Source organism: Macaca fascicularis, chromosome 5 (genome assembly GCF_037993035.2).
Source record: "Macaca fascicularis isolate 582-1 chromosome 5, T2T-MFA8v1.1".
Classification (NCBI taxonomy): Eukaryota; Metazoa; Chordata; class Mammalia; order Primates; family Cercopithecidae; genus Macaca; species Macaca fascicularis.
In genome coordinates, this window is record NC_088379.1 from 65,989,804 (window position 1) to 66,010,182 (window position 20,379).

Genomic DNA, 20,379 nt, shown 5'->3' on the forward strand with positions numbered 1-20,379 from the left:
GATTACAAGCGTGAGCCACTGCACCCAGCCTATGAGATTTTATTGTAGCTCATAATGTGGCAAAAAAATTAATAAGGAACAGGAAGAGGCATTCAAAATATTAATAACTCTTTAAAAAAAAAAAAGACAGAGAGATAGTTACCAAGTGTGTCAGTCTCATTTCTATTTAAAATTTAAGCTTAAGGATTTTAAAAAAAAATGTTTCAAACCAATTTTTTTTTTCATTTTTGTACTTTCAACATACTTGTCTCTTATGCAGAATTTCTGAAGAAATGGAAGAATGCTACATGTTTTGAGTAAGAAAATAATAGTTACAGTTTGTGTTTAATGACAGCTTAATTATGCAAATTCAAAAACCATGTAATTGCCATATATAAGTGCCATATAAGTATTGCAGCAAGTAAGTCTATAAATTCTGTCATAAATTCTGTTATTGGGTCTATTAACTACCACCTAAATATTTATTTTTCTATATTTTCCCATCATACACAGTTTCCAGAAGAAATGCTTTTTTAACTATAGGAAAGACACATTTATTGTAAAAAGAAACTTGAAATAAATTCCAGAAGAAAAAAGTGAATTCATTAAGAATGAATGAGTTAATATTATTAGGTGATGGGTAACTTGTATCAGAAACTACTATGTGCAAACTGGCAAGGAAATATGAAGCTAAGTGATAATCTGAAAAGAGGGAGATAAGAAGGAGAGCTTACTGGAAAAGATGCCTCTTAAGATAGGTCTTTAAAAAAAGCAGTGGGCATCAACTTGAAGGAACCCACACTCTTCTCTGCTGAATGAAACATCGGGGCTATGCCATCAAAGTGCAGACCCTTAGAAGGTATCTAGGTGCCTGGAAGAACCAAGCTGGAAACTTTCCAAACTGAAAGTGCTAATCCTAAATATTAAACCCCTGTTAGTGTGTGTTTTCAAAAGAGCCCCTTAGAAACTCATGGATGGCACATCAAAAACATAAGACTTGTTATAACATACATTATCCATTCCTCACTCTATCAACATGATTGCCTAAATATATGATTTGCTACACGTCTTCTTCTGTCTTCATCACAACAGCCTTTTGTACTGCTTCCAAAGCTTAAAATAAAAAAGTCTTGTGTTATAGGAGAAGCATATGTAATATCCAAATAAAAAGACAGTCCTGATTTTTCATATTTCTTGAAATCTGTATGAAGGTTTAAAGAAATTGAAGTACAGTTTTACCTTAAAAACTACTACCTGTGTATACAACTCATTATAAATTAACTTTAATTAATTTATAAAGATTTTATTTTATTTAATAAAATCTTTAGCATTATATCTTCAGAGTCAAAATGGTGAACATCGAAGATACGTACTGTGAAAGACTAACCTACATGACTTTAAGACATAACATACGATATGTAATATCTAACCACAGAGATAAATTTCAGTCTACTTAGTAACATAAAGAAAAGCATTTTTTTTTTTTTTTTTAGCTCAAATATGCAGCCAGGGACTAATCAAAACCTGCAGTGAGGCCAGGTATGGTGACTCATGCCTGTAATCCCAGCACTGTGGGAGGCCGAGACAGCAAGATCTCTTGAAACCAGGAGTTCAAGACCAGCCAGGGCATCATAGCGAAACCCCATCTCTACAAAAACAAACAAACAAACAAACAACTTGCAGTAGCAAAGAATTCAAATTTTGTTCAACCACAATCCAGGTACATGCTCTGCTCCTTTATTTTTAATGTAAGCCCGTCTTATTAGAGCTTTTTTGGAAAAAGTATTATAAATAAACTTCCATGGTGTCATAAAACAATTTACAGTTGTTACCTTGTTCAGTAAGTCCATGTATGTAAGTTTCAACATTTTCAGAAATCTACCACATGAACATTTTTAATATCTCATAAAGCACATTCCATAAGAGAATACAGCTCAATTCTTCTAAATTTGTGTTGGTAGGCTCAAAGCAAATTTGTGTTGGTAGGCTCAAAGCAAAACGATCTAAATTCATCCACTAATTTAGCATTTGGACCCATGTAAAGTAATGAATTCACCTAAGTAGAGTTAAAGCCTGTGGTAGAATTTATAGTGTAAGTTAATCTATAGCTACTGGAAAATCATTCCTTATATTTTAATATTACAGAGTCTAGATTTGATTATCCTTATCTGTTTCTGATTTCTTCTTTTAAGGAAGAAATATTCACTGGAAATCAGACTTTATGAGAAGTCATCCTTCTTAAAAGCGCATCCAAAGTTGTATTTTTCACTTCCTAACCTTGGCAAATATGAACAGTGGTCATGAACTTGCTACACTAAAGATCCAAAAGGCCCATTTAGAAAGTATCTAAGATTTTTTTCTAATCTAATGTTCAACAGCCAGTGAATTTTGCCTATTTTACCCCTGAAATAAATCTTGACTCCCTTCCGCCCTTCCGGAAGAATTTTTCTTGTCAGCTATGCCCATTCCCCCTGTCACTCCTCTATGCTAAGTGACTTTTCTTGGTGTTTTCGATTGTCTGTGCACACTTCTTCCATATTATTGTGAGCCCAAAAGTATCTGAAACGGGTCTCAATCAATTCAGAAAGTTAATTTTGCCAAGGTTAAAGACACGCCCGTGAGACAGCCTCAGGAGGTCCTGATAACATGTGTTCAAGGTGGTCAGAGTAGTTTGCTTTTATACATTTTAGGAAGACATAATACATCGATCAGTACGTGTAAGAGTTACAATAGTTTGATCTGGAAGGGCAGGACAACTTGAAGCAGGGCTTCCAAGTCACAGGTAGATTTAAAATTTTTCTGATTGGCAATTGGTTTAAAGAGTTATTATCAGTAGAAAGGAATACCTGGGTTACGATAAGGGGAAACCAAGGTGTTATCATTCAGATGAAGCCTCCAAACAATAAGATTGTTTCTTATTAGACTTAAGGTCTGTGTTGATCCTAATGCTGGCTGGCTTTTCTGGAATTCCAAAAGGGAGGAGGGTACAATGAGACATCTGACCCCCACTTCCAATCATGGCCTTGAACTAGATTTTCAGGTTAATTTTTGAAAGATCTCACCTGAGAGGAGGGGTCCATTCAGATGGCTGGGGGGACTTAGAATTTTATTTTTAGTTTACAGCACTTTCACATGGATTTTAACTTATATGTTTTTTTTGTTTGTTTTTTTGTTTTTTTTTAATCTCTTCTACTAGACTCCAAGTTTACTAAGGGCTGGGTCCACCAATGGTCCATGAAGAATATCTATTATTTGATTCCTGCCCAACAGGAGAAGACCAATGCACATTTGCTGAGCTATTTTTCAAAACTGCTTTGCCTTATTATCCTCTGATGGAATTTCCTCTTGGCAGGCATGTGCCATTGTTTTTTGTCATTTCCTTTATATGGGACATTGCAAACAGAGTGTCTTAGGCTACAATGTTGACTCCTTAACTCAGAGGCAAATCTACAGGAATATCCAGATTCTCAGGGTGTGCCAAGGGCCTTAAAAGGAAGGAAACAAAAACAGTCACAGCAGTGACTTAGCCAAAAGGGGTGATGGCTTAAGTCACTTCCCTGCTCATTTTAACCTGTCTTCCACCTAACCAAGGGATAGTTATTCTATTAAGTTCTGGGATAATACAACTATTAAAAGTAAATTATGGCCGGGCTTGGTGGCTCACGCCTACAATCCAAGCACTTTGGGAGGCCAAGGTGGGTGGATCACAAGGTCAGGAGTTCAAGACCAGCCTGGCAAACCCCATCTGTACTAAAAATGCAAAAAGTAGGCAAACGTGGTGACACGCACCTGTAATCCCAGCTCCTCAGGAGACTGAGGCAGGAGAATCGCTTGAATCCAGGAGGCAGAGGTTGCAGTGAGCAGAGATTGCACCATTGCACTCCAGCCTGGGTGACAGAGCGAGACTCCATCTCAAAAAAAAAAAAGAAAAAGTAAATTATAAGTCAAAAACATTTCTTCTGTTTAGCAAGACACACATCAATAAAGAAAATCTCAAAGTAAGAAGAAATTTCCATGAACATTATAAGATTTCTAAATAATTAGTTCCAAAGCTATTGGAATTAACATTTTTTCCAGTCCAGATAAAAGTTTAATTATTCCTAACTAATCTTAATATGGTTTGATATATTTACCAAGCAACAAAACTAAAAACTGAGCCCTAGAAGTATCATGTCAAATAAAAAACAGCCTTTGGAAGGCACCTGTGAAAGATTAGATGAAAAGATGCCAGCTTTCAATTTAAGTAGGCGTGTCTCATATCAACTCACAACCCTGATGACTATTTAGCCCTCACTGCTAAATTACTTTGGCTTTTTGTTCAGACAAGTCGACTTTCTGGTAAATGGTTCTTTTGTCTCCCTGATTTGAAGTGCAACCTAATAATAAGAGTGTGTTATTGTAACTGGCATGTAGAACAGAATATTCTTTTCTTTCTTGAATTTATAGAAATCCAGGAACCTAATAAACATGAACCTACAGTGACATAGTATTTAATTCATGCAATAGCTGGTGATTTATTTTTGAAGAGAAACTCTTTAAGTAGATACGGTAAGTAGGTTTATGGTCCTCTGGATTTGAAATTTGAAGCATCACTCATTTGTTCACCCTCTCCTCACACATTTATCACATGAAATGGACAGGTTTGCAATTCTGCAGATTCTACTAATCCCTGATATGGGGTCAGAACAGGTTTGAAATTCTACAGAGATATGGATCTAATAATTTGTCTATCAGGGATCCACTAATTTAAATTTAATTCAGTAATGAAGGAAACTTTAACATTGTCTACTAATCCCTGGATAGACAAATTATTTCAGGAAATAGTTACTCCAGTAAATAATTCCGTTCTGTAATACTCCTTAAATAATTTGTCTACCCAGGGATTAGTAGACAATGTTAAAGTTTGCTTCATTACTGAATATTACTGAATTAAATTTCTTTTGACCCAAAATGAATGGAAAATGGGATGACATGCTTAACCAAATGTTTTGAGTAACTGAAACTTAACACACAAAGAGTATAAATTTTGAAAGAGTTAAAATATTGTAAAATGCACTTGACACAATAAAATACATTAAATACAACAATATATGTACTCTCTCCTCGTTATTAATGTTATTTGTTAAGATACATAATTATTTGAGTGTCTTAGCTTGGTTTCTCAAAAAGCAGATCGTGAAACAAAAGCTTGCATGCAGTAGTTGACTTGAGAGTGAGTTGGCCATCACTAGGGGCAACTCCAGCTCCATCCTCTGGGACCTAATTAGTTGTATTTCAGAACTGTACCCCTGGTGACTAAAGAGGGAAGCTTTTGTCCATCAGCTCCCACTTTACATTCGTCAGTGGCTATCCTGGCATTAACTCCTGCGTTTCCAAATTGTCCATCTGGGAGTGTCCAGCAGGTTTCTTCTGGCTGAAAGTCAGAAGTCTGGTCAGGCCCGGTGGCTCATGCCTGTAATCCCATCACTTTGGAAGGCCGAGGCGGGTGAATCACGAGGTCAGGAGATCGAGACTATCCTGGCTAACATGGTGAAACCCCGTTTCTACTAAAAATACAAAAAAAAAAAAAAAAAAAAAAAATTAGCCAGACGTGGTGGCGGGCCCCTATAGTCCCAGCTACTCAGGACACTGAGGCAGGAGAATGGCGTGAACCTGGGAGGCGGAGCTTGCAGTGAGTGGAGACGGTGCCACTGCACTCCAGCCTGGGTGACAGAGTGAGACTCCGTCTCAAAAAAAAAAAAAGAAAGAAAGAAAGAAAGTGAGAAGTCTTAGGTGCTGACTTTAGCAGGGCACCTATCAAGTTACCCTTGAGCAAAGCAGATCCAAATCTATGTGGTCACCACAACTGCAGTTGAAATAAGAGATAAGAGCTGGACGCGGTGGCTCACACCTGTAATCCCAACACTTTGGGAGGCCAAAGTAGGCGGATCACCTGAGGTCGGGGGTTCGAGACCAGCCTGGCCAACAGGGCAAAAACCCCATTTCTACCAAAAATACAAAATTAGCCAGGCTTGGTGGTGCATGCCTGTAATCTCAGCTACTTGGGAGGCTGAGGCAAGAGAATCGCTTGAACCCAGGAGGCAGAGGTTGAGGTGAGCCAATATCACACCATTGCATTCCAGCTTGGGCAACAAAAGTGCAACTCCTTCCCAAAAAATAAGAAAAAAATAAATAAAAATAAAAAATAAAGGAATCAGAGATAAGTCAAAAGAATTTAAAGTGGTCCATAAAAGGTGTCAAATACATTCAGTTTTCTGGTGTTGTCGATTCAGAATATGATAGAAGATCATAATTTTTCATATATTTTAGTACTTTCCAGGATCCAGAACTCTTTTTCAGATAACTTATAATGAAGAACTTGAGAGTCTCTTTAGAAACTGAAGAATGAATGCAAAGATGTTATTACTTGCTATACTAACTTATGAACATAGAAATGATATAGTCAAGATTGAATAAGATGATTATGCCTACAGAATAATGTGTTTCCAAAAAGAAAACAAGTAACATTAATATGAAAATAAAATGTGTTCATAAGTGTAAATATTTTCATTTTCTTTTCCCTTGACTTTTAGACATTGCAATGCTGGCAGCAGAAAATCTTCTCAAGTTAGTTCATCAATAATAAGTTGCTTTCAAGGGAAAATTAATTCTTTGGAAGCCAAAAGAGACCTCTCCTTGAGAGTCATCGTGATATCTATAAATGTGTAATAATAGAAAAGTTGCTTTCAGAAACTTGCATAAAGGTTACCGAGTTGGCCTTAAATTGACTGATATCATTGATTAAAATGAGGAATACATTATCACGTACCATATGGCAGAGGGGATATAGGGATATAGGGACAAGCAATGATAATTAAGAACTTAGAATCAGCTACATATGAATTTTGAGTCCCAGCTCTGTCACTTACTAACTAGATGAATTTTTACAGTTATTTAACTTATCAATGCCCCAGTTCCAAATTATTTTGAAGATAAAAAAGGTAACACAAGTAAAGTACTTATCAGAGTACATGGCTCATATTATGAACTCAGTACATTTCATCTATTAGTACTTTCTATTTTGCTTATGAAAACTCCAGGCCTAGAAACTCACCGGGGAATTCTGATCCTAGAACCCAAATTTAGTGTGCAAAGAGTAAGCTGCCTTACATACAAGCAGCTTCTTCCTGGCTGGCCAAGGCATTCTGCTTCCATTCTTCCACTACCTGCCTAGGAAATATGATCTTCTGGGTTGCTGGAACCTAGAGCAGGCTGTCAGTTGAGGCACTGCTGTTATCTGGGGCCTGAGACTGACTGAGACAGCTGGATTAGAGGACTTACCCTCTGGAACCAGGTGACACTGACCCTGACTGCTTTTACTATCCCTCAGTCACAGCATAGCTATTTCTGAGAAACCTGGGCAAAACTTAAATGGAAACCTGTACTGGATTATTTTTCTCTCTTACAGAGTTTGAGCAAACAATCCTCAAGAAACTAAATAAGATATCTTACAGTCAATTATTCTAATGAAAAACTTCAGTGCCAATATGATCAAAATCCACAACTGAGATTTGTCAGGTTCATAGAAGAGAGATAGTCAAGACAGGAATAAAAGCAGTGGTAAGAAAGAGATCTGCCCATTGTCTATCCAACTGGAATACTAAACAACCATCCATAACAGTATTCTGAATTTGACTTGGCCTCTTTAGCTTCTTTATACTTTAGAAAGGAGGGGTAGGAAAAAAAATCAAACAGCATTAAAAAATAGAGCCTTGATATGCAACATAGAGTGTATTAAAATGCAGTAATAGACAATGGAGTAGAAGTTACCAGAGTTGGAAGGCTGTACGAACTCAGCAGATTTGCCTATGTTTCTGAAAGTATCAGTCAGCAATTTTCATTATAATCCTTAAATCCTTGAAATTTTTCATATGATCTCTTTTGACATAACAAAGCTATAAGATGACATGTAAGACTCAGCAGAGGTAATAAGGTAATAACTGCAGAAGTGGCAGCTGAAAGCCTAACAGATGCAGTTATATGATTAAATGAGAATTTAGAATGAGAGTTAATGCATGAATACAAATGGGATTAGAGTTCTGAGGAAGAGGAGAAACATGGAAGCAGAGTCACAGAGGGCAGGTTCTCCTCACCCACAGAGAAGCATCTTTGTTTTTATATTTATCTGAAGGAAGCTGAGTAAAAGCCAACTTCCTGTAGGAGTTGTCCAGACAGAAGAAAGGATAGGAAGAAACCATTATACCTCTGGTCGTCCATGATAAGGGACAACCATTATATCATGGTTGTCTATGATAAGGGAGTGGAAAGAAAAGGAAAAGGGAGTTACATTCAGTAAGTTAGTGTGAATGCTGGTTCATTCAGAAAAAGCAACCACAAAGGCCACAGTTTAGCCAAGTGAGTTTTATGAAGAGGATGCCTTCACAACATGAAGTTTGGTTTGCGACAAGAGATAACCTAGAATTAGAAGCAATATACAAACTCAAGGACTTCAGAGGACCAGTTGCCTTTTTTAAAGTTTACATGAAAAAAGTTTTAATAAAAAAATTATTAAAATATACATGATTCTCCTTTATCTTCTAATGCCCTTTCACCCTCAGGAATAAAAGCAGTGGTAAGAAAGAGATCTGCCCATTGTCTATCCAGCTAGAATATTAAACAACCATCCATAGGTTGTTTACCCTCAGGAAAGAGTACCTCAATATACATCTAGTCACATATAATTAACATCTCTATGAAGCAATTGACCATCTAACCTTTCCAATTTATTTAAATATTCTCATTCTCAGTAATAAGTACTTTTAACTAACCCACCGTTTCTCAACATTAACACTGTTGACATGTGGGGCCAGATAATTGTTTCAGAGCCTGTCCTGTGTATTACAAAATACTTAACAGTATCGCTGGTCTTTACCCACTAGATACCAGTAGGCTCTTCACTCCACAATTGTGACAATCAAAAATGTCTCCAAGTGTTACTAGTGACCAATCTGTATGGGTCGGCAGCAACCTCAGTTCTTGCCTCCTCAGAAAAAAGAATTCAGCCGAAGGGGCATAAGGCAGAATGAGGGACCGAAGCAAGTTTTAGAGCTGAAGTGAAAGTTTATTAAAAAATTTTAGAGCAGGAACAGAAGGAAGTAAAGTACACTTGGAAGAGGGCTAAGCAAGTGACTTGAGAGATCAAGTGCACAGTTTGACATTTGACTTGGGATTTTACATGTTGATATGCTTCTGGGCTCTGCTTTACTTATCACCCTGATTCTTCCCTTGGGGTGAGCTGTCCCCTGATTCTTCCCTTGGGGTGAGCTGTCCACAGGCACAGTGGCCTGCCAGCACTTGGGACGGGCTGCATGCACAGTGTGTTTACAAAAGTTGTATGCATGCTCATTTGAGGCGTTTTTCTTTTACCAGTTGAGATTTCCTAAAGGAAGGTCATATACCAGTTAAATTCCACCATTTTCCCTCTTAGTGCTCACGCTTGAGCCCACTTGCCCAACTCCTAAGATCTCATTGGGAAGCTGCTGATCACCCACTTTAGGTGTCTTCTACCCATTGGGTGACTGCCTTTCCCTGGCACTGGCTGTGACCAATTATTACTTTAGAGAGACTGTTTAACAACCACCTCACCATCACCTGATGGTCACCTGACATTCCTGGTTGCGGGAGTGCTCTCCTGCTCTGTTCATGTCTACCTAACTACTTGCTCTAACACAGGGATAGCCAAATACATCTCTCCTGGAGAGGTGGTGTACAATATTGTCCTGATTGAAAGTCACTGCATTAATCTATGCCCATGCATTGATTATGGCAAGTATTTTCATTATACAAATGCTTTGGAATATGCCCATTACAGAAAAGGGCTTTGTAATCAAGTATCATTTTTATTTCAAAATATCCTCCTGAGACAGGTCCCTTCTTAAAGAAATACACAAACAAAAGCTATCTCATGGATAATACAATATGGACTTCATTTCATTTTTCTTTTTCTTTTTCTTTTCTTTTTTTTTTTTTTTTTTTTTTTTTTTGAGACGGAGTCTTGCTCTGTCACCAGGCTGGAGTGCAGTGGTGCAATCTCGGATCACCGTAACTTCCGACTCCCTGGTTCAAGTGATTCTCTTGCCTCAGCCTCCCGAGTAGCTGGGATTACAGGCATACGCCACCAAGCCAAGCTAATTTTTGTATTTTTAGTAGAGACTGGGTTTCACCATGTTGACCAGGATGGTCTCAATCTCCTGACCTTGTGATCCACCCGCCTTGGCCTCCCAAAATGCTGGGATTACACAGGCATGAGCCACCGTGCCTGGCCCAGTATGGACTTCGTTTCTACAAATATTTCTTGAGTTCCTTTTATGGGATAGATTCTCTGTGATAGGTTCTACTATACCAATATACACGCATAAGCAGAACTGTATTTTGAGCAGGTTGTGGACAATGCACAACAACTCCCTCTGGCAAAAAAATAGCAGAGGGTCCGGATGCTGAGAAAGGAGAATGGCCCTGGCAAGTTAGCCTTCCACAGAACAATGTCTACCGATGTGGAGTCCCGTGGCTTCGTAAAGCTAGTTTATCACTACTGCTCACTGCTTCATAAAGTAAGGCCTCAAAGCCACTCAAGTCCTTAAAAGCCTACTGTCTTTCAATAATACACCCACACAACTACACGTCCAACTGTCTAATACTGTTAGGTATAGTCTCAAAATTACTCAGTTAATTATCAATGTAATGACAGACATAGGCTGAAGCAGGATTTGTCAAAAATGGCACTATAGACAGTTTGGATTGTATAAGTAATTCTTTGTTATGGAAAGTTGTCCTGTGCACTGGAGGGTATTTAGTGGCATACCTGACTTCTAACCATTAGTAGCACCCCTCAGTATTGACAACCAAAATGTCTCCAGACATTGCTAAATGTGGGGGATGAAATTGTCCCCTGTCGAGAACCACTACACTACAGTCACTGTACTTCATCTTTATAAAGAAACTATAAATCCCCAATTGAACTTGGATCTTATTTCTTTCTCATCATTATTGCATTTGGTTTTAAGTATTTAGTCATAGGTTTTGAATTCATTCTACATCTTTCCATATTTGTACAGCCCTATCTGAAATGATGATATATTTAAAGGGTATATTATTGTACCAATAGTTTGCCCTTTTTAACTAAGACATATTTACCCTTTTGTTTGATGATACTTTTAATTAACTTACATTGGTATTTTATAGCACTCATTGCGTCTTTTTTAAGCAAAAAAATCTCTCCCAAACCTGCTCAGCTCTCTTCAAAATCATGCTTGCTTCTTACGTTGCTTTAGTAGAGTTTGAAAATGTGAAAATGTTTCAGCAGCACTATTTTTCAGCACTTAATATACAAATCCTGGATTAACGAATAATAAGTCAGAAATACATTTCTATTTGTAGACTTTATATAGATTTTAATGGTCAAAAAGAGGATTTAGACTATTTCCATAATTTCCCTTAGTTCACTTTCCCATACCCTTGCCCATTTTTAATTTAATCTTATTATCCTATATTGTCATTATTTATTTTTCTAAATCCCCTTCAGTCTTTTCTGTACAGAATAAGAAATAAAATGTAGTTTTCATGGGTTATCTTCTAAAAATAACATTGCATTATTCAAAATCTGCTCATGTTATCATTATTTTTATTTTTCTCTTATACACAACTTTATTTTTGTATGCTTATAAGCATTATGGGAATTCAAAACATACCTAATTGTTTTTAAAATTGTAAGACATTAATTCCTACAAGTCCAATATATAGGATTTTTAATTAATAAATCTGTTTTTTTAGGGTCCATGATCCCAAAGAATGGAATGTTAGTTTTTGTCTTATTTTAAGTCATCCACAAACACAGTGAAATATCAAGAATGTTATAATTCAAGAAAACTGCTATTACCCTGCACACGATAATGACATTGCTGTTGTGTATCTATCTTCACCAGTGTTATATACAAGCAACCTCCAAAAAGCATGTCTTCTATATGTTAATTATATATTCCTATACAATTCAGAAGCAGTGGTCACTGGACGGGAAACATTTAAAGTCTGATGGTAAGTTCCTCATCTGACTCCATTATATGGTTTGAATTTTAGGAGGTTAAAAAGAAAAATACTCAGAATTACAACTAAACCAAAAAATACTTTCTCTGGATCATTTTTAATAGTGCAACGTGGAATGGGTTGAAAATTATCCTCAACAACATTCATGTAGAAACTATAACTTCATAGAGCTATTTACTATAATTCCTCTTAAGATGGCAGTTTTTCAAGAAATATATTATTTGAATAAGTAATTCATTTCCTTCATTCATTTAATAATGAAAAATAATTACCACCTTTGTTCCAGGGATTGTTTTAGGTGGTTTGGATACATTAATGAATGAAATGGGCAGATATTCCTGCCTATTTTCTTAGCAAAAAAAAAAAAAAAAAAAAGGAAAAAGCTTTCATCCTTAACAAAGGAAATCGGACAATTTCATGAAATGAAGGATATAAGTAGATGAAAGGAAATAAGTAAGTTATAGCAAATTTTATACAGTTAAGTGCCATAGAAAAAAATACGAACTACAGGAGATTCAGCATTTTTAATAAGGTGACAAGGTGATACTTGAGCAAAGATTTAAATATGTGCATCCCCATGACCCTAATAATGTGAACATTTAGTGACTATTCATGGTTATTAATGCAGTTTGAAAGCAGAAAAATAAAACTAAAATTAATTTCAAGGTTCAGAATTACAGTAAAAAATGTAGCCAAAAAAATTTTAAATAATCATAAAACGTATGCTCCTGCAACATGAGTTTTTCATTTTGTTTTCTTTTGTTTGGTTGGTTGGTTGGTTTTTTGTTTTTTGTTTTTTTTTTTTTTGAGACAGAGTCTCGCTCTGTTGCCCAGACTGGAGTGTGGTGGCATGATCTCGGCTCACTGCGATCTCCGCCTCTCATGTTCAAGTGATTCTCCTGCCTCAGCCTACTGAGTAGCTGGAACTACAGGCAGGAACCACAACAGTTGGCTAATTTTTGTGTTTTAATAGAGATGGGATTTCACCATGTTGGCCAGGCTGATCTCGAACTCCTGACCTCTGGTGATCCACCCACCTCGGCCTCCCAAAGTGCTGGGATTACAGGCGTGAGCCACCGCACCTGATTCATTTTGTTTTCTAAGACAATCTTTTCTGTACAGAATAAGAAGCAAGATGTGGTTTCCATGAGTTATCTTCTAAAACATAGCTTATTGAGTTATTGAAAATATGCTCATGCTATTATTTTTACTTTTTGCTCATATACAACATATTAATACATTAATAAATATATTATTGCCTATTAATACATGTAATAAATATAAAATTTCAAAACAATTCAAAAGAAAAAATCTTTTTACATATAGATGTACACACTAAATATTTCTAAAAATGGTCATTTTTCAGCAATAGCTTGGTATGTTTATAAACATTACTTGCTTTTTTTGTTGCTAAGAAAATAGCTAAAAAATTAATTATACTTAACACTGATTTGATTTAGAAATTGTACATAGTGTTAAAGTTAGATACTAATAGCCTAGCCAGAAAGATTAATAGTGACATCAACAAAAATTATATAATTTTCTTCCTTTGGGAACTACTCTTAATGTACTCAAAAAGGGATTAGTGAAGATTATAGATAATAGGTCCTGAAACAATGGAGAGGCAGATGGCAGAGTCGTCACATCTGGAATGCTGTGTGCCGGGTTCCTGGAGCCACGTGTGGATGCCTGCCAGGTAAGTCTGTGTATTCTAATTTCAAGAACTTTATTCTTGTAGGTTTAAATTTCCAAATAATCAGTTCAGTTTTCTCAAGGGATTGACAATTTTTAAAGGCTTAAGTATGTTTCCTAGCCAAAGTATCTAATTAGAATTACAATGATATCAAATAGGTCTCATTAAAGTCCTAAAGTGCTAAATCACCTTACTGCATAAAGCTGTGAGCAGGAGTGGGAAAGAGACTCAATTTAGAATAAGCAATGAAGAGATGAGATGGTTTGCTGGTGACTCTAGTGTGATTGTCATTTCACTGGGAAACATTCAACTGGGTCTAATAGCAAAATTAACAATCATGGAGATGTCACAAGGTGTTTCCAACATCCTAAATATTTTATTTATTTAACAACTCTTACATAGTATTCCCACGTGCCAAGCACTGTTTTAAGCTCTTTACAAATATTAATGTATTATAGCTACCTCGGTCCTCTGCAGTATATTTGTGCTATTGTAAGCCCTGTTTCTAGATGAGGAAATTGAGATCTAGAACTTATAACTGAAAGTTTGTACTCTTTGATCAACATCTCTTTATTTTTCCCAACCACTCCCCAATGCCCCATCCATGGCAACTATTGTTATACTATGCTTCAATGAGTTTGATTTTTTTAGATTCTAGGTATAAGCGAATTTATGGATTATTTTTCTTTCTGTGACTGGTATATTTTACTTAGCATAGTGTCCTCTAAGTTTATCATTGTTGTTGAAAATCACAGGATTTTTTTTTCTTTTACATGGCTGAATAATGCTACTGTGTGTGCATGTGCGTGTGTGTGTGTGTGTGTGTGTGTGTGTATCACAAATTTTTAATCTACTCATTCACTGATGGACACTTAGATGGTTTCCATATCTTGGCTATTGTGAATAAAGCTGGAATGAACATAGGAGTGTAAATATTTCTTTAAAATCGTGTTTACAATTCTTTTGGATGAATACTTCAAAGTGTGATTACTGGATACCATAAATACAAGTTTCTAAAAAATACTTCATTGTTAAAAAAAAATGCTAACAATCATCTGAAACAAAGAAGAAAAGAAGCTGGCTAAAGACACGTAAATATTGCTTAGAGGTGTTGGTTTAAGGCTGTAAATTTGTAACATGGCTTCACAGTGTCTGGTTTGTCCCATGTTATGATGGAGAGAAAGGTAAGGAGCTGAGAAGCTGTTGACAGAATAGTGGTATGGTGCATTATGAAATATAGCAGGAGGACATGAGCTAATACATTCATAGAGGAGTCCAAGGATACACATTATTCGACTGAAGAGCAGACACAGAGTAAAAAGTGGAATAAGTGGAACAAAAAAACTTAAGGGGTAAATGCACTCAATCGTAATACTGAATAATGATGTTTTAGAGGTGGAGCAGTTCCAGTTGATAACAAGGAGTGACAGGGAAATGTTCAATAAAATGATCAGAGTCAAGGAAGCCAAGAGACTGTGAGCTGAAATATTACATGTATCACCAATAGATGTTGAAAATTATCCAGGATGATGGGAAGAATCACAGCAAAGGGAAATCCAGATGCTGAGGTGTTCCATCATTCTGGGAAAATGGCCTAAAGATTAGTAGATGAAAATTACAAGTGTAGAGAGGGTATATATATAATGATATATATATATATATATCACTTTGCTTTCTAGGGTGACTCTGGTGGACCACTGGTTGGTACAGATTCTAAAGGCATCCTTGCTAAAGGTTCCCTGCTGGTATTGAAAGTTGGAGAAACGAATGTGTTCTTCCAATCAAGCCTAGTGTCTACAATCAAGTGATATACTATTGAGACTTGATCATATCCAAAACTGGTCTTTAGTGCAGAATTTCTCTGTAGATTAAAGCTCAAATGTTATATGCTTGTTACATGTTTGTAATTCCCAAACCATATTTAACTTAGATGTCACCTCTCCTTATGCAAATTTAATGTTGCTTTTAAACACATACTATTTTAGAACTATGAAAACTTCCTGTTTATTATAATTTGACAAAAGTTTAATGAGACTAATGGACTAGGACATACAATTTTCCCTTTTACCTTTTCAGATTGATGGTAATTATATGAGTAAACATGGATTAATTACAGTTTATTAAGGAAGTTTTCTTTACTAATTTGCAGATCGAGGACTCTTGGAGAATCATAGAGTAGGTATTCGCAACATACTCCCTTCTGAGTCATTGCCGGCTGACAAGCACATGGATTTCACAGGATCAACATATTAGTAGGCTGTAGTCTAGGGAGTTGCAATAATATTGCCTATAAAAGTTACCCAGGAAAATGTATCTACCTGTTTTCTTTCTGGTTCTTGTGCCAACTCTAATCCCTTATCTATTTATGACTTCCTGACCTTGAGTGACACAAACAACATGACAATCCCCTGAGGTACACTGAACAGGTCACAATGCTTGCTGACTTGTTCTCATTCTCCTTCAAGCATGAAAGTGAAGCCAGAAAATGGTTCTCAAATATACACACACTTAACAGTAAAATAATCCTCAGACACATGGGCTGTGTTTCAATAAGTGCCTTGAATAGACCATGCAAATACTGCTGTACTGTATTTCTGCAAACTAAAATTTTTCAGTCATGCAAATTATCAACCAGAATAAATAATAGAAAATTTTGCTTCCACTTCACTCGCTTTTTTCCCCATATAGAAACCCTAGCTGATGGTACAGATGTTTATAAAGGCACTGTTATGCCAGATTAGCAAGTCAGTTGGCATTTACCTGAAAATTATCTCATCAGAGTCCTTTCCCAGATCGTAGTCCACAAGTGTCTCTTCAGTAGTTTATCCTCCCCTTCTTCATTGCTGACAATCCCACAGCTACCACCAATTGCCTTCATTTTGATGTAATTTTTTTCATAAACCCCCTCAAAATTGCATTAATAGCAGATAATATTTGCGGATTCCTTACTATGTGCCAGGCACATTTTACATGTATTATTACACTGAACTCTCCCCACAACGCTGTGATGATGATCACCTTGGGGAAACTGAGGTAGAGAAGTCCAGTAACTTGCCAAAAACAGAAAATTTATAATGAACTGAACTGGGATTCAAAATCAGACAATTGGATTCCAGAGCTCACAGTTTTAGTATCTATACTATGTTATGTGGCATGATTATAACCAAAGCTCTACCTTCCATAGTCTTCTAAAATGTAACATTTATCATAAACTTTATGGATGACTCATTACAGTAGTTTTGTTATTTAATTGCTTTTAAAATATTTGGTATATCATTACACACTTGTAAGATATTTTTTGATGTTTAACTTTTTACTTTTTGATGTTTTAGAAATTAAGCATAAACAAAATAAAACTATAGGCATAATGTTCAGGATTCTTTGGTTGCAAGTGACAGAAATTCAATCAACACTAGCCTAAGTAAGAAGAAGACATTTATTGGCTCATCTAACTAAAAATTTTAGAGATCTACATCCTTTGACATAGCTGAGACTGGATCCAGGAGGTCAAACAGTGTATCTCTCTTTCTCTCTAGTCACATCTCAACTCTCCTCTCCTTAGTCTTCATTCATTGGCAAACACTTCCCTATGAGGTGGTGAAGACATGTTCACTGATTCTAGACTTAGATTGTTGTTAGTGCTAAGCTACCAGTCTCAGACAAAAATACAGTAATCTTGCCCACTGGCTACAGTAAAAATAAAAATTAAAAAGTCCTAAGGATGCCTCTGATTACAAGTTTGGATCATGGTGTCACTCCTGTGATGGACTTTTGATTGACAGCTCCTCTGATAAAGGAGGGACAGTTCCAGGAAAAAAAAAATACTTATTTTTCCTGTAGGAATTATATATGGTTTACATACACACAAAAACATAGGTAAAGAGGAGTACTGGTAGCTTAAATCACTAGGCTATGTTGCTTTTTTCCAAGATAACACAATATGCATAGTATGCAAAATCTGTGACTTACAAGTTAAAAACACATGCAAATATAAAATCTTTGTTTGTTGTGACATTATATTATTTTGAGTAACAGTGTATTGATTGAGAATGTAGCATATTTTGCATTGGGTAATAGGTATTATTTTTATCTAATTAGCATACAAAATACTTTATTTTTAATTTAGAAAATAATTTAACACAAAGACAGGTATGTTAATACATTTTAAGAATGTACCTCCAAATAAGTTGGGTGTAAGTGACCTGCAAGATGACATGCTGTATAATAATGGATTCCCTTTTCCTCTCTACAAGCCAACATAGTAACAATGAGGAGATACCATTATTACTATTAATAGTGTCTCCCCACCTGGGCACCTGCATCATAAAGCTTCAGATTTCAGCATTTATGCTATAAAAAGTATCTGGCAAGAATTCATGATGAAAACACACACAAAAGAATGACATTGGATCCTGATCTTATATGCAAAAACTAACTCAAAATGGATTAAAGACTTAAATGTAAAATCTGAAACCGTAAAACTCTTAGAAGAAAATGTACGGTGGAAAGCTCCTTAACATTGATTTTGGTGATGATTTTTTGCATATGACACCAAAAGAATAGGCAACAAAAGCAAAAACAAACAAACAAACAAAAACAACTGGTACTGCATCAAACTAAAAAACTGCTGCACAGCAAAAGAAACAATGAACAAATGAAAGGGCAACCTATGAAACGGGAGAAAATATTGCCAAACCATATACCTATTAAGGATATTATAATCATATATCCAAAACATATATGGAACTCACACAATTTAATACAAAAAAACCCCAATAATCCAATTTAACTATTGGCAGATGACCTGAATAGATGTTTTTCCAAAGAAGACATGGAAACAGCCAACAAGTACATGAAAAGATGCTCGACATCACTAATCACCAGAGAGTGCAAATTAAAACCACAATTAAATAACACCTCAATGAGCTAATACCTTACACCTCTTAGGATGGCCTTTATCAAAAAGACAAGTATTGGTGAGGGTGTGGAGAAAAGGGAACCCTTGTACACTGTTGGTAGGAAGGTAAATTGGTACAGTCATTATGGAAAACAATATGAAGATTTCTCAAAAAATTAAAAACAGACCTACTATAAGATCTAGCAATCCTACTTCTGGGTATATATCCAAGGGAGTGAAACCAGTATCTCACGAGATATCTCCATCCCAGTGTTGATTACAGCATTTATTCACAATAATTAAAACATGGAAACAACCTAAGTGTCCATTAATGGATGAATGAATTTCTTTAAAGATGATACACACACACACACACACACACATACATACACACACACACACACAGACAAAGCATTATTCAGCCATAGAAAAGAAGTAAATCCTACCATTTGTGACAACATTGATGAACCTGGAGGGCATTATGCTAAGTAAAATAACCTAGACAAAGAATGACAAATACTTCATGATCGAAAAAAAGTCAACCTCATTCTAAAAATATAACAGGGGGTGCCAGGGGCTGGGGTTGGGGGAAATAGGGAGATGTTAATCAAAGAGTACCGTTATAAGATGAACTAGTTCTGGGGATCTAATGTACAGCACAAGTTATGTTGAATGTGTTAATTAGATTGTAATCATTACAAATGTATAGGTATATCAAATCATCATGTTGTAAACTTAGAATACATAAAATCCTATTTGTCAATTAAATATTTTAAAATTTTAAAACCTTAAAATAATAGTAAAAACTCAATATGCCGAATACAAATTAATTACTACCAAGTTTATTAAACAGGTCCATTAAATAGAATACAAATATCACTACAGGTGCTGCATCTTGAAACAATATAGACAATATATTTTCTCTATCAATACATCCTGACAATATGCTAGTAAAACTTTAATAAACTTCAGTTTCACTTCTCAGCTGGTTCTTTTCGCCTTTTAAACCCCATGCATTTGTGACTACTAACATGAACTATCTGGCATCTCTTTCGGCATCTTTGTGATTGTACTCAGCTGTGGCTTATAGACTCCCTCTTCGGGTAATTCAACATCTAGTAAGAGATTTGCTACCTTTACTAACATTTTCACTTCGACCTCTGAGTTCTCTCCCTTTTACTCAGACTGCTGCTTTGGCTGCTTTTCAGGGTTCTTTTGCTGAGCAGACTGCCTTTGTTCATGCTGCTAGAAAATGCACTTAAGATTGCTCAGAATCTTTTTGGCATATTTGTTTACTTCCTCTCAGATGTCACAGTTTAAGTGGAAGAGAATGGCTTCTTTAATAATTTTAACCAACAAGAATTTTCAACGAGTAAACAATGTGAGACCAATAAAATTTTTCTAAAGAGTTTATTCTTTATTTTCAAGAATCCTCTTACTTTAAGAAAAATAAATAACCATACTACATACATTTTCAAATGTCAGAAAAAAGGATATCCTTATTATATTCCCTTTAACTCTTTGCTGTGTAGAGATTTTAATATAAATTGAAATTAATTATTTTTCTAAGATGGAAACATCTTACCTTCCCATATATTTTAAACAACATTTCTTAAAATTTGCATATTAATAAAACATAAATTTCATGAGAGTATGAGCTCTGTCTTATTCTATTTCTCATTGCCTAAAACTCTAATAAATATTTGTTAAATAAATGAATGAAATTTGAAAT

General features: G+C 35.7%; 1 long non-coding RNA gene across 1 annotated transcript; it reads left to right on the plus strand.

Moving 5' to 3' along the window:
• The first annotated feature begins 13,680 nt into the window (after positions 1 to 13,680).
• On the plus strand, positions 13,681 to 16,063 carry LOC123573592 (uncharacterized). Its single transcript, XR_006698230.2, has 2 exons — positions 13,681 to 13,753; positions 15,430 to 16,063. It is a non-coding gene; the product is annotated as an uncharacterized lncRNA (long non-coding RNA).
• The last annotated feature ends 4,316 nt before the right edge of the window (positions 16,064 to 20,379 follow it).